Source organism: Harmonia axyridis, chromosome X (assembly GCF_914767665.1).
Source record: "Harmonia axyridis chromosome X, icHarAxyr1.1, whole genome shotgun sequence".
In the NCBI taxonomy this organism is placed as follows: Eukaryota; Metazoa; Arthropoda; class Insecta; order Coleoptera; family Coccinellidae; genus Harmonia; species Harmonia axyridis.
Genome location: NC_059508.1, coordinates 22,063,980 through 22,076,776, shown reverse-complemented (window position 1 = coordinate 22,076,776; position 12,797 = coordinate 22,063,980). Strand labels below are relative to the sequence as shown.

The window sequence follows — 12,797 nt, the reverse complement described above, 5'->3', positions numbered from 1 at the left end:
AATTAAATTAATATATAAATATTTTTAATTAAATAACAAATTTTAACAAACTTCAAATAGTAAAAATTTCTAATTCTATAAATTATTAATTTATAATATTTAATTATAATAATTTAATTTTAAGCTTATCCCTAAAACTATTAAAATAAAAATTCAAAAAATTAAAAATTAAATTTTTATAATTTTTATAATGAATTAAATTCTTTTCTTAAAAAACTAGATATATTTAAAAACGAATAACGTTTCATTACTATATAATTATTATAAATATTTATTAAACAATAATATTTATAACTATATAGCTCTTTTAAATTCGAGATAAATATATAAATATTAAATTTTTAATAAACCCTGATACACAAGGTACACAATATTGTTTCTTTTATAAATTTATATAATTTTCCTTTTCAGTACGATTAATCTATCATAAAATAAAATTTTTCTTAATCTAATAAAAATACTAATTATTTAATAAAATTATATATATATATATATATATATATATATATTAATTAAATAAATTTTAAAATTCAATTTAAATTATTAATTATCTTCTTAATGTAAATAAGATGCTTATTCAAGCTCTAAACTGACATTCTAGAATCACTTTCCAGTAAATCTACTATGTTACGACTTATTCCATATTAGATGAAAGCGACGGGCAATATGTGCATATTTTAGTACTAAATCATTAAAAATAAAAATATTTAATTACAATCAAATCCAATTTCATAAAACTTTTAAAATATATAAATCCATAAATATAATTTAATGTAACCCATTTCTACTTTAATATAAACTTCACCTTGATCTGATTTAAATTTTTAAAAAATATCTAAATATTAATTTCTAAAAAAATATTTAACAACGACGATATAAAAGTTTCTAACTAAAGTAATTTTAATCGTGGATTATCGTTTATAGAACAGGTTCCTCTGAAAAGTAAAAATACCGCCAAATCATTTAGCTTTAAAGAACTTAACTATTAATCACTTAACTTTATAATTTACTTAATTAATAATAGGGTATCTAATCCTAGTTTATTATAATAATTTCTTAACCTCATAAAAACATAATTAAAAATATTAATAAATTAAAATTTCACCTTAAAACTTAAAATTTCTTTTTTAATTTTTAATTCTATTAATTAAAGCTAATAAATATATATTATATTTTTTGTATAACCGCTGCTGCTGGCACAAAAATTGCAAATACTAAATCTTATCACTAATTCTAAATTTTTTTAATAATTAAAAATATACACTACTAATTTATTAAATTTAAAACAATATTCATATAAATCTTGAATGAATATATATATCTAATACCATAATCAAATATCTAATTAACTAAAACCCAAAAAAGACTACATTTAGTTAAAATTTATTTCAAACAAAAAAAAATTAACTTTATTTAGAAATAATAATAATTAAATTAAATTTAAAAAATTAAATTATTAAAACTAATAATTTTAAAAACTTTATGTTAACAAATCTTTGTAACTTCCTCCCGTCAAAAGCGTCCCCTTAGATAATAACCAAACCTTAAACTTTTTAACTCTAAATTAAAAAATTTTCCCCCAAGGATTTACAAGTTATACCCTTAAATTTAGTGCTACCCTACTCACTAAATCCAATACTAAACAATTTAAATTGTAACAATTCTTATTGCCGACTGTTATAGCTTTATTCAAATTTAATTTTAATAAAATAAATTTTGTAATAAACTGAAGCCTACCAAATATCAAAAATATTTTAAATTATCGGATTTAAAAAATTCTTAATAAATACAATAATTTTTAAAAAATAAATTATAATTATAAAAACTTTATGTTAACAAATCTTTGTAACTTCCTCCCGTCAAAAACGTCCCCTTAGATAATAACCAAACCTTAAACTTTTTAACTCTAAATTAAAAAATTTTCTCCCAAGGATTTACAAGTTATACCCTTAAATTTAGTGCTACCCTACTCACTAAATCCAATACTAAACAATATAAATTGTAACAATTCTTATTGCCGACTGTTATAGCTTTATTCAAATTTAATTTTAATAAAATAAATTTTGTAATAAACTGAAGCCTACCAAATATCAAAAATATTTTAAATTATCGGATTTAAAAAATTCTTAATAAATACAATAATTTTTAAAAAATAAATTATAATTATAAAAACTTTATGTTAACAAATCTTTGTAACTTCCTCCCGTCAAAAACGTCCCCTTAGATAATAACCAAACCTTAAACTTTTTAACTCTAAATTAAAAAATTTTCCCCCAAGGATTTACAAGTTATACCCTTAAATTTAGTGCTACCCTACTCACTAAATCCAATACTAAACAATATAAATTGTAACAATTCTTATTGCCGACTGTTATAGCTTTATTCAAATTTAATTTTAATAAAATAAATTTTGTAATAAACTGAAGCCTACCAAATATCAAAAATATTTTAAATTATCGGATTTAAAAAATTCTTGATAAATACAATAATTTTGAAAAAATAAATTATAATTTTATTATAAAATAAAATAATCAAAAATTAAATTTTTTAAAATTCAAAATAAATTTAAATTTAAATTTATTAATTTAGTTCCCCCCGAAACTAAACATTTTCTATTTTTATTAAAATATTTAAATTAACCTATTCTAAAAATTTTCAAAATTATATAAAAATCAAATTTATGAAAAATGAAAAAAAAAATTCCTCCCCTAATCATCAAAATTTTCAAAAATCCATAAATTTTGATAAATTTTTAACAATTTTTCACAAAATTTTTAAACGAAATAACTTTATTACACTAACAAATAATTTTTTCAAAAAAAATTATTAGATAATTTCCATATCACAATTTTTAAAAATTATTTAAATTTAAATTTCTAACAAAAAAATATAGATTTTTTTTTATGAGCGATTTCCTTTTAAGCATTTATATAAAATTTTCAAAAATTACTCGAATTTTATGAAAATCCTAAATTTTTATACATAATTTTTTTAACTATGTAATAATTAAACTTAAAATAATTATAATTTAAATCAAAATATTGACATAATAACTTTACTTTACTAACAAATCATTTTTTTACCCTTTAAGATCACTTTTTATCCAATAAATTAAAAATTATTCGAGACAACCAAAAAATAGACAAATTTAACCAAATATTTAAAAATTACATTTTTTTGTTAGATATTTTAATTTAAATTTTTTATGAAATCTTTATTAATTTTATTTTTCTAAATCTATTTTTCACGTAATTTTTAATAGATTTAGTTAAAATAAGAATAACTTCATTTTCATGATAAATACCATAATACTTTAGAAATAATATTTCTTAATGATAATTTAATTCATTAATACTTAGGTTTTTTTTTTTTTTTTTCATTAATTTTGAATTTTTCATTAAAAATTAACTTTATTAATAACTAATAATTTTTAATATATTATTAATAATTATAGATTAATTATAATTTAATTCTTATATAAATAAAATGTTAATATTTTAATGTTAAATTAATTATTAATAATTTATACTCTTTATATATATATTATAAATATTATTAATATATAAAATATTTATTAATATAGAAATTCTCGAAATTCACCGTCGTTTTTATATACTGATTTACTTTATATATTCTTTCTCTTTTTTTCGGGAGTACTATTATATATCCCTTAAGATACCAATATTAAATCGGTTTTTATATATTTAAAAATGTTTATTTTAACTATTTAATTAAAATTAGCACCTAGAATATTACTAATGGTACTATCCAATGTAAGATATATTTCGCCCTTATATATAAATAATTATATATTAATAAGTAATTATTAATTATTAAATATTATAGATATATATAAATAAATTCTTTAATTAAAAAGGCATAGGGTCCAAGAGAAAAACCCTATTAAAAGACAAAATTTAAATTAATACTGCTAATAAAGTATCGATTTTAGGCCATTTTTTTTTGCCCAAATTTTGACCCAAAAAATGCAAAAAATTGCAAAATTTTGCATTTTTTTCGTTTTTTTTTGAAATTTTTCAAAAAATTTGATCTTTAAAATTGACATTATTGTCTAAAAAACAATTATAACACTTGGATATAAAAACCGATGTATGAGGAAATTCCTATTAGGGCGCCTGAAGAAAGGGTCATTTTGATGAGATGAAACATGTGCAACCCACCCCTAGTTCCATCCCCGAAATTTTTGAAAAAAATGCCAAATTTCGTGAAATTTGATGAAATTTGGAAAAAATCTTCGGATTACAAAATTTTACAGGGATCGATTATTTTTTATGTGAAAAAAGGATTTATCATAAAATCTCTTTTTCCAAACTATTTTGTTAGAAAAATCAACTTTTAGAAAAAATTCTTCTTCTAGTCTAACAGAAAATTTATTTTATAGAAAATTTAAACCTTTTCTGTGAAAATAAAATTGAAAGAATAATTTTTAATTACAAAATTTTTTGATTTTTAAATATAAATCCATTTATTCAAATTTTTGTAAATTGAATTCTATTGATCCCCCCCCCATAGAATTCTTATACAAATTTATTAATAAGGTGATATTTAAAAATTTTAAAAATTTAAAAGTCAGTTTCTTAGTTATTCAAAATCAAAAACTAATAATTTTAAAAACTTAAACGTTGATTGTTGGACTTAGCCTCAGGATTAGTTTAGAATGTTGAAATTGATCCTGAAGTAGGACGACCGAAATCAACTCAAATTTATCGGATTTGGTGTTGATTGTTGGACTTAGCCTCAGGATTGGTTTAGAATGTTGAAATTGATCCTGAAGTAGGGCACCAAAATCAACTCAAATTTATCGGGTTTGGTGTTGATTGTTGGGCTTAGCCTCAGGATTGGTTTAGAATATTGAAATTGATCCTGAAGTAGGACGACCAAAATCAACTCAAATTTATCGGGTTTGGTGTTGATTGTTGGACTTAGCCTCAGGATTGGTTTAGAATGTTGAAATTGATCCTGAAGTAGGGCACCAAAATCAACTCAAATTTATCGGATTTGGTGCTGATTGTTGGACTTAGCCTCAGGATTAGTTTAGAATGTTGAAATTGATCCTGAAGTAGGGCACCAAAATCAACTCAAATTTATCGGATTTGGTGTTGATTGTTGGACTTAGCCTCAGGATTGGTTTAGAATGTTGAAATTGATCCTGAAGTAGGACACCAAAATCAACTCAAATTTATCGGATTTGGTATTGATTGTTGGGCTTAGCCTCAGGATTGGTTTAGAATGTTGAAATTGATCCTGAAGTAGGGCACCAAAATCAACTCAAATTTATCGGATTTGGTATTGATTGTTGGGCTTAGCCTCAGGATTGGTTTAGAATATTGGAATTGATCCTGAAGAAGGGCAACAAAATCAACTCAAATTTATCGGATTTGGTGCTGATTGTTGGACTTAGCCTCAGGGTTAGTTTAGAATGTTGAAATTGATCCTGAAGTAGGACGACCAAAATCAACTCAAATTTATCGGATTTGGTGCTGATTGTTGGACTTAGCCTCAGGGTTAGTTTAGAATGTTGAAATTGATCCTGAAGTAGGACGACCAAAATCAACTCAAATTTATCGGATTTGGTGTTGATTGTTGGGCTTAGCCTCAGGATTGGTTTAGAATGTTGAAATTGATCCTGAAGTAGGGCACCAAAATCAACTCAAATTTATCGGATTTGGTGCTGATTGTTGGACTTAGCCTCAGGATTGGTTTAGAATATTGGAATTGATCCTGAAATAGGACGACCAAAATCAACTCAAATTTATCGGATTTGATGTTGATTGTTGGGCTTAGTCTCAGGATTGGTTTAGAATGTTGAAATTGATCCTGAAGTAGGGCACCAAAATCAACTCAAATTTATCGGATTTGGTGCTGATTGTTGGACTTAGCCTCAGGATTGGTTTAGAATGTTGAAATTGATCCTGAAGTAGGACACCAAAATCAACTCAAATTTATCGGATTTGGTGCTGATTGTTGGACTTAGCCTCAGGATTAGTTTAGAATGTTGAAATTGATCCTGAAGTAGGGCACCAAAATCAACTCAAATTTATCGGATTTGGTGTTGATTGTTGGGCTTAGCCTCAGGATTGATTTAGAATATTGAAATTGATCCTGAAGTAGGGCACCAAAATCAACTCAAATTTATCGGATTTGGTATTGATTGTTGGGCTTAGTCTCAGGATTGGTTTAGAATGTTGAAATTGATCCTGAAGTAGGGCACCAAAATCAACTCAAATTTATCGGATTTGGTGCTGATTGTTGGACTTAGCCTCAGGATTAGTTTAGAATGTTGAAATTGATCCTGAAGTAGGGCACCAAAATCAACTCAAATTTATCGGATTTGGTATTGATTGTTGGGCTTAGTCTCAGGATTGGTTTAGAATATTGGAATTGATCCTGAAGTAGGACGACCAAAATCAACTCAAATTTATCGGGTTTGGTGTTGATTGTTGGACTTAGCCTCAGGATTGGTTTAGAATGTTGAAATTGATCCTGAAGTAGGACGACCAAAATCAACTCAAATTTATCGAATATATTTATATAAATAATCCTATTTTATAGGATTTTTTACTTTGTGAATTAATTTTTGTACACTTAAATTAATGAAAATTTAATAGTTTTTATTTAAGGTTAAAATATTAAATTTTAAATTTAACTTAATAAGTTAAATTTTTAATTGTTAATTTTTTTTTGTAATTATATTCAATAAAATTAAATTATTTCTTAGAGTTTCAAAAACTCTTGTACATCTTATACTAGAATATAAAGATAAGCTAAAGAAGCTGATGGGTTCATACCCCATTTATAAAGGTATACCCCTTTTCTTTATAATTAAAACTATAAAATTAATATTTTTAATTTTAATAATAAGAGGAACTCTTATTTCTATTTCTGCTTATTCATGAATTAATATCTGGATTGGTTTAGAATTAAACCTCTTAGCTTTTATTCCTATTATAAATTTAGATAATTTTAAGTATTCTTCTGAATCCTCCTTGAAATATTTTTTAGTTCAAGTTTCTGCATCAATTCTAGTTTTATTTTCTTTTTTAAATTCATTTATTTTAATCAATTCTATCGAGCAATTAATACCTACTTCTATATTTTTGTTTAACAGAGCTATCCTTATAAAAATAGGAGCAGCCCCTTTTCACTTTTGATACCCAGAAGTCCTAGAAGGACTAAGATGAGCTAATGCATTATTATTAATAACTTGACAAAAAATTGCCCCAATAATTTTAATTATATATAATTTTAAATTAAACCTATTCTTTATTTTGATTATTTTGATATGTATAACCTTAGGGAGTGTAAAAACATGGAATCAAACCAGATTAAAAAAAATTCTTGCCTTATCTTCCATTAACCATATTGGTTGAATATTAAGAATAATAATATTAAATCAATCCTTATGAATATTATACTTTTTAATTTATACTTTTATTTCTTTAAATATAATCTTAATTTTTAATAAATTTAAAATCTTTAACATTAAAGATCTTATAAATAATATGAATTACAATAAAACTTTAAAATTCTATTTTTTTTTAAATTTCTTTTCTCTAGGAGGAATCCCCCCCTTTTTAGGATTTTTTCCTAAGTGACTAATTCTAAAAACTTTAATTGAAAATCACTTTTATTTTCTATCTTTTATAATAATTTTTATTACTTTAATTTGTATATATATTTATATACGCTTAATACTTCAATCTTTAATAATAAAATTAAATGAAAATAAAAAATTTAATTATATTAACTCTTACTATGTAATTTTTTTAAATTGAGTGAATATTTACGGATTAATCATTTTTACTGTAATTTTTAGAATTTATTAAGGATTTAAGTTAAATAAACTAGTAACCTTCAAAGTTAAAAATAGAATTATTCTAAGCCTTAGAATAATATTCACCTATAAATTTGCAATTTATAATCATAATTGAATATAAGGCTTAATAAAGGAGAAAACTCATAATTAAATTTACAATTTAACGCTTTAATTCAGCCACTTTATCGAATAAATGATTATTTTCTACTAATCATAAAGATATTGGAACATTATACTTTTTATTTGGAATATGGGCAGGAATAGTAGGAACATCGTTAAGTATTTTAATTCGGTTAGAATTAGGAACTAGAGGAAGATTAATTGGAAACGACCAAATTTATAATATAATTGTTACAGCTCATGCTTTCATTATAATTTTCTTTATAGTAATACCTATTATAATTGGGGGTTTTGGAAATTGATTAGTTCCTTTAATAATTGGAGCTCCTGATATAGCATTTCCACGATTAAATAACATAAGATTTTGACTTTTACCCCCTGCTTTAACTCTTTTAATTTTAAGAACAATCGTAGAAATAGGGGCAGGAACAGGATGAACTGTTTACCCTCCTCTTTCTTCTAATTTAACACATAACGGGCCTTCAGTAGATTTAGTGATTTTTAGTTTACATTTAGCAGGAATTTCCTCAATTTTAGGTGCAGTAAATTTCATTTCAACTATTATAAATATACGTCCATTTGGTATAATACTTGATAAAACTCCTTTATTTGTATGATCTGTTCTTATTACAGCAATTCTTTTATTACTATCACTACCAGTTCTTGCAGGAGCAATTACTATACTATTAACTGACCGAAACTTAAATTCTTCTTTTTTTGATCCAACCGGTGGGGGAGACCCAATTTTATACCAACATTTATTTTGATTTTTTGGCCATCCTGAAGTTTATATTTTAATTCTCCCAGGATTTGGTATAATTTCCCATATTATTACACAAGAAAGAGGGAAAAAAATTGCCTTTGGTTCTTTAGGAATAATTTATGCTATATTAGCTATTGGACTTCTAGGATTTGTAGTATGAGCTCATCACATATTTACAGTGGGAATAGATGTTGATACTCGAGCTTATTTTACTTCAGCTACTATAATTATTGCAGTACCCACTGGAATTAAAATTTTTTCTTGATTAGCAACTTTACATGGAATACAATTTTACTATACACCTTCAATTTTATGAACCCTGGGATTTTTATTTTTATTTACAATTGGTGGATTAACAGGAGTAATTTTAGCTAACTCTTCCATAGATATTATTTTACATGATACCTATTATGTTGTAGCTCATTTCCATTACGTTTTATCTATAGGAGCTGTATTTGCCATTATAGCAGGATTTATCCATTGATTCCCTTTAATTACAGGATTCAATCTTAACAATAAATTATTACAAATCCAATTTTTAATTATATTTATTGGGGTAAACTTAACATTTTTTCCTCAACACTTCTTAGGACTAAGAGGAATACCTCGACGATACTCTGATTATCCTGATGCTTATTACAAATGAAATAAAATTTCTTCTATTGGATCTATAATTTCCTCTCTTAGAATAATCTTTATAATCTTAATTATTTGAGAAAGATTTTATTCAATACGTTTAAGAAAGTTTAATTCTAATGTACCCTCTTTAATTGAATGACTCCAACTTTCTCCCCCTAATGAACATTCTTATTCAGAAGTACCAATCTTAGCTCAAAAATTCTAATATGGCAGATTAGTGCATTGGATTTAAACCCCAATTATAAAGATTTACCTTTTTTTAGAAATAGCGACTTGAAAATCATATATATTTTTAGACAGAGCTTCATATTTACTGGAACAATTAAGATTTTTTCATGATCACGCCCTTTTAATCTTAATAATAATCACTTGTATTGTAACATATACCATAATGAGACTAACATTAAATAATTATAACCATCGTTTTATATTAGAAGGACACAATATTGAAACAATTTGAACTATCATACCAGCATTAACTTTAATTTTTATTGCTTTTCCTTCTTTAAAATTAATTTACTTAATTGATGAAATCCGTAACCCTTTAGTTACTATTAAAACTATTGGTCATCAATGATATTGAACCTATGAATATACAGATTTTAAAAATCTTGAATTTGATTCATATTTAATTAATAATAATCAACTTTTTAATTTTCGATTACTAGAAGTTGATAATCGAACTATTTTACCATATCTTTCTCATATTCGAATTCTAACTTCATCTTCTGACGTAATTCATTCTTGAACAGTTCCTTCAACAGGAGTAAAAGTCGATGCCTCCCCAGGGCGATTAAATCAACTTAGATTTAATTTAAATCGAACTGGAATTTTTTTTGGTCAATGTTCAGAAATTTGTGGAGCAAACCATAGATTTATACCTATTTCTATTGAAAGAATTTCTCCCCAAAATTTCATTAAATGGGTAGAAAATTTTTCATTAGATGACTGAAAGATAAGTATTGGTCTCTTAAACCACTTTATAGTAATTAACGACTACTTCTAATGAAAAATTTAGTTAACCTATAACATTAGTTTGTCAAACTAAAATCATTCTCAGAATAATTTTTAATTCCTCAAACTATACCTATGGATTGGTTTTCCTTATATATTTTTATAACACTTTTATTTATTATTTTAAACATTAAAATATTTTATTCTCATAAAAAATCTCCTTTAAAAAATTTTAAATTATTAAATAAAAAACTTTCTTGAAAATGATAATAAATCTTTTTTCTTCTTTTGATCCTTCATCTTATTTTATATTACCTTTAAATTGACTAAGAATAATTATTAGTTTTTTATTTATTCCTTCTATATTCTGACTAATTCCTAATCGATTTAACTTTTTAATTCAAAATATATTAATTACTCTACATAAAGAATTCAAAATCATTACAAAAAAAAATAATACTTTAATATTTATTGTGTTATTTTACTTCATTATAATTAATAACTTAATAGGGTTATTTCCTTACATTTTTACAGCCTCAAGTCATATAATTTTTACTCTATCCCTAGCTTTACCTTTATGGTTAAGATTTATATTAAATAGTTGAATTAGTCACACTTATCACTCATTTGCCCATCTAATGCCTCAAGGAACTCCTTCTATTTTAATACCTTTTATAGTATGTATTGAAACAATTAGAAATATTATTCGTCCTGGAACTCTCGCTATTCGTTTATCAGCTAATATAATTGCAGGACACCTTTTATTAACTCTTTTAGGAAACACTGGTCCTATAGTAAATTTGCTTATTTTATTAATTATTATAATTCAATTTATACTAATTTTATTAGAATCAGCAGTAGCTTTAATTCAATCTTATGTTTTTGCTATCCTTAGAACTCTTTATTCTAGAGAAAATAATTATGATAAAAAATCACCCATTTCATTTAGTAGATTATAGTCCTTGACCAATTTTAGGAGCTTTCAGAGCTATAACTGCAATAATAGGAATAATTAAATGATTCCATCTTTTTAACTCTAATTTATTTATTTTAAGAAATATAATTCTTTTACTAATTATATTTCAATGATGACGAGATGTAATTCGAGAAAGAACCTTTCAAGGAAACCACACTCTTTTAGTATCTTTTGGTTTACGATGAGGAATAATTTTATTTATTACCTCAGAGATTTTTTTCTTTGTTAGTTTTTTTTGAAGATTTTATCATATAAGATTATCTCCTTCTATCGAACTAGGAATAGCTTGACCTCCAAAAGGAATTAATACCTTTAATCCTAATGAAATCCCATTATTAAACACTATTATTCTATTAAGATCAGGCCTAAGAGTAACTTGAGCCCACCATAGATTAATAGAAAATAATTTTAATCAAACATTTCAAAGATTAATTATTACTGTTTTTCTAGGAATATATTTTTCTTTACTACAAGGAATTGAATATTTAGAAGCCCCATTTTCTATAGCCGATTCAGTTTATGGAAGAACATTCTTTATAGCTACAGGATTCCATGGTTTACATGTTATTATTGGTTCTATTTTTCTTTTAGTTTGTTTAACTCGATTAAACTTTAATCATTTTAGAAACAATCACCATTTTGGATTTGAAGCAGCAGCATGATATTGACATTTTGTAGACGTAGTATGACTATTCCTATATATATCTATTTATTGATGAGGTAGATATCTATATAGTATAAATATTACATTTGATTTCCAATCAAAAAATCTTTTAAAAGTATAGATAATATTCTTAATTTCATCTTTAATTTTAATAATTCTTAGAATTATAATAATTTTAATAATTACTGCAAATTATATCTCAATAAAAACATTTAAAGATCGAGAAAAAAGTTCTCCCTTTGAATGCGGATTTGACCCTAAAAATTCTGCACGCCTACCATTCTCAATTCACTTTTTTTTAATCGCTTTAATTTTTTTAATTTTTGATGTAGAAATTACCCTTATTATCCCTTTTATTTATAGAATAAAATATTCTAATATTATAATTATTAGCATTATATTTTTTATATTCATAGCAATCTTAATTTTAGGTTTATACCATGAATGAAAACAAGGAGCCTTAAACTGATCTTTATAGGATAATAGTTAAATTAACATTTAATTTGCATTTAAAAAATACTGTTTTTCAGTTTATCTTAAATAAGAAGCAAAATATTGCTTTTAGTTTCGACCTAAAAATTTGAATTTAAATTCCTTATTTAATTGAAACCAAACTAGAGGTAAGTCACTGTTAATGATTCCAATGAGAAACTCTCCAATTAAAGAAATATAAAAATTTAAGCTTCTAACTTAATATATAGCAATTTGTTAATATTTCTATTTATATAGTTTATCTAAAACATTATATTTTCATTATAAAAAAAGATTAATTCTTATAAATACTTAAAAAATATTTTAATTTACCTCAATATCTTCAATATTGCGCTCTATTAAGCTATTTAAG

General features: G+C 24.0%; 1 pseudogene; it reads left to right on the top strand.

Annotated features, from left to right (window-relative positions):
• Positions 1 to 8,087: 8,087 nt before the first annotated feature.
• Positions 8,088 to 10,372, top strand: LOC123686632 (annotated as a pseudogene).
• The last annotated feature ends 2,425 nt before the right edge of the window (positions 10,373 to 12,797 follow it).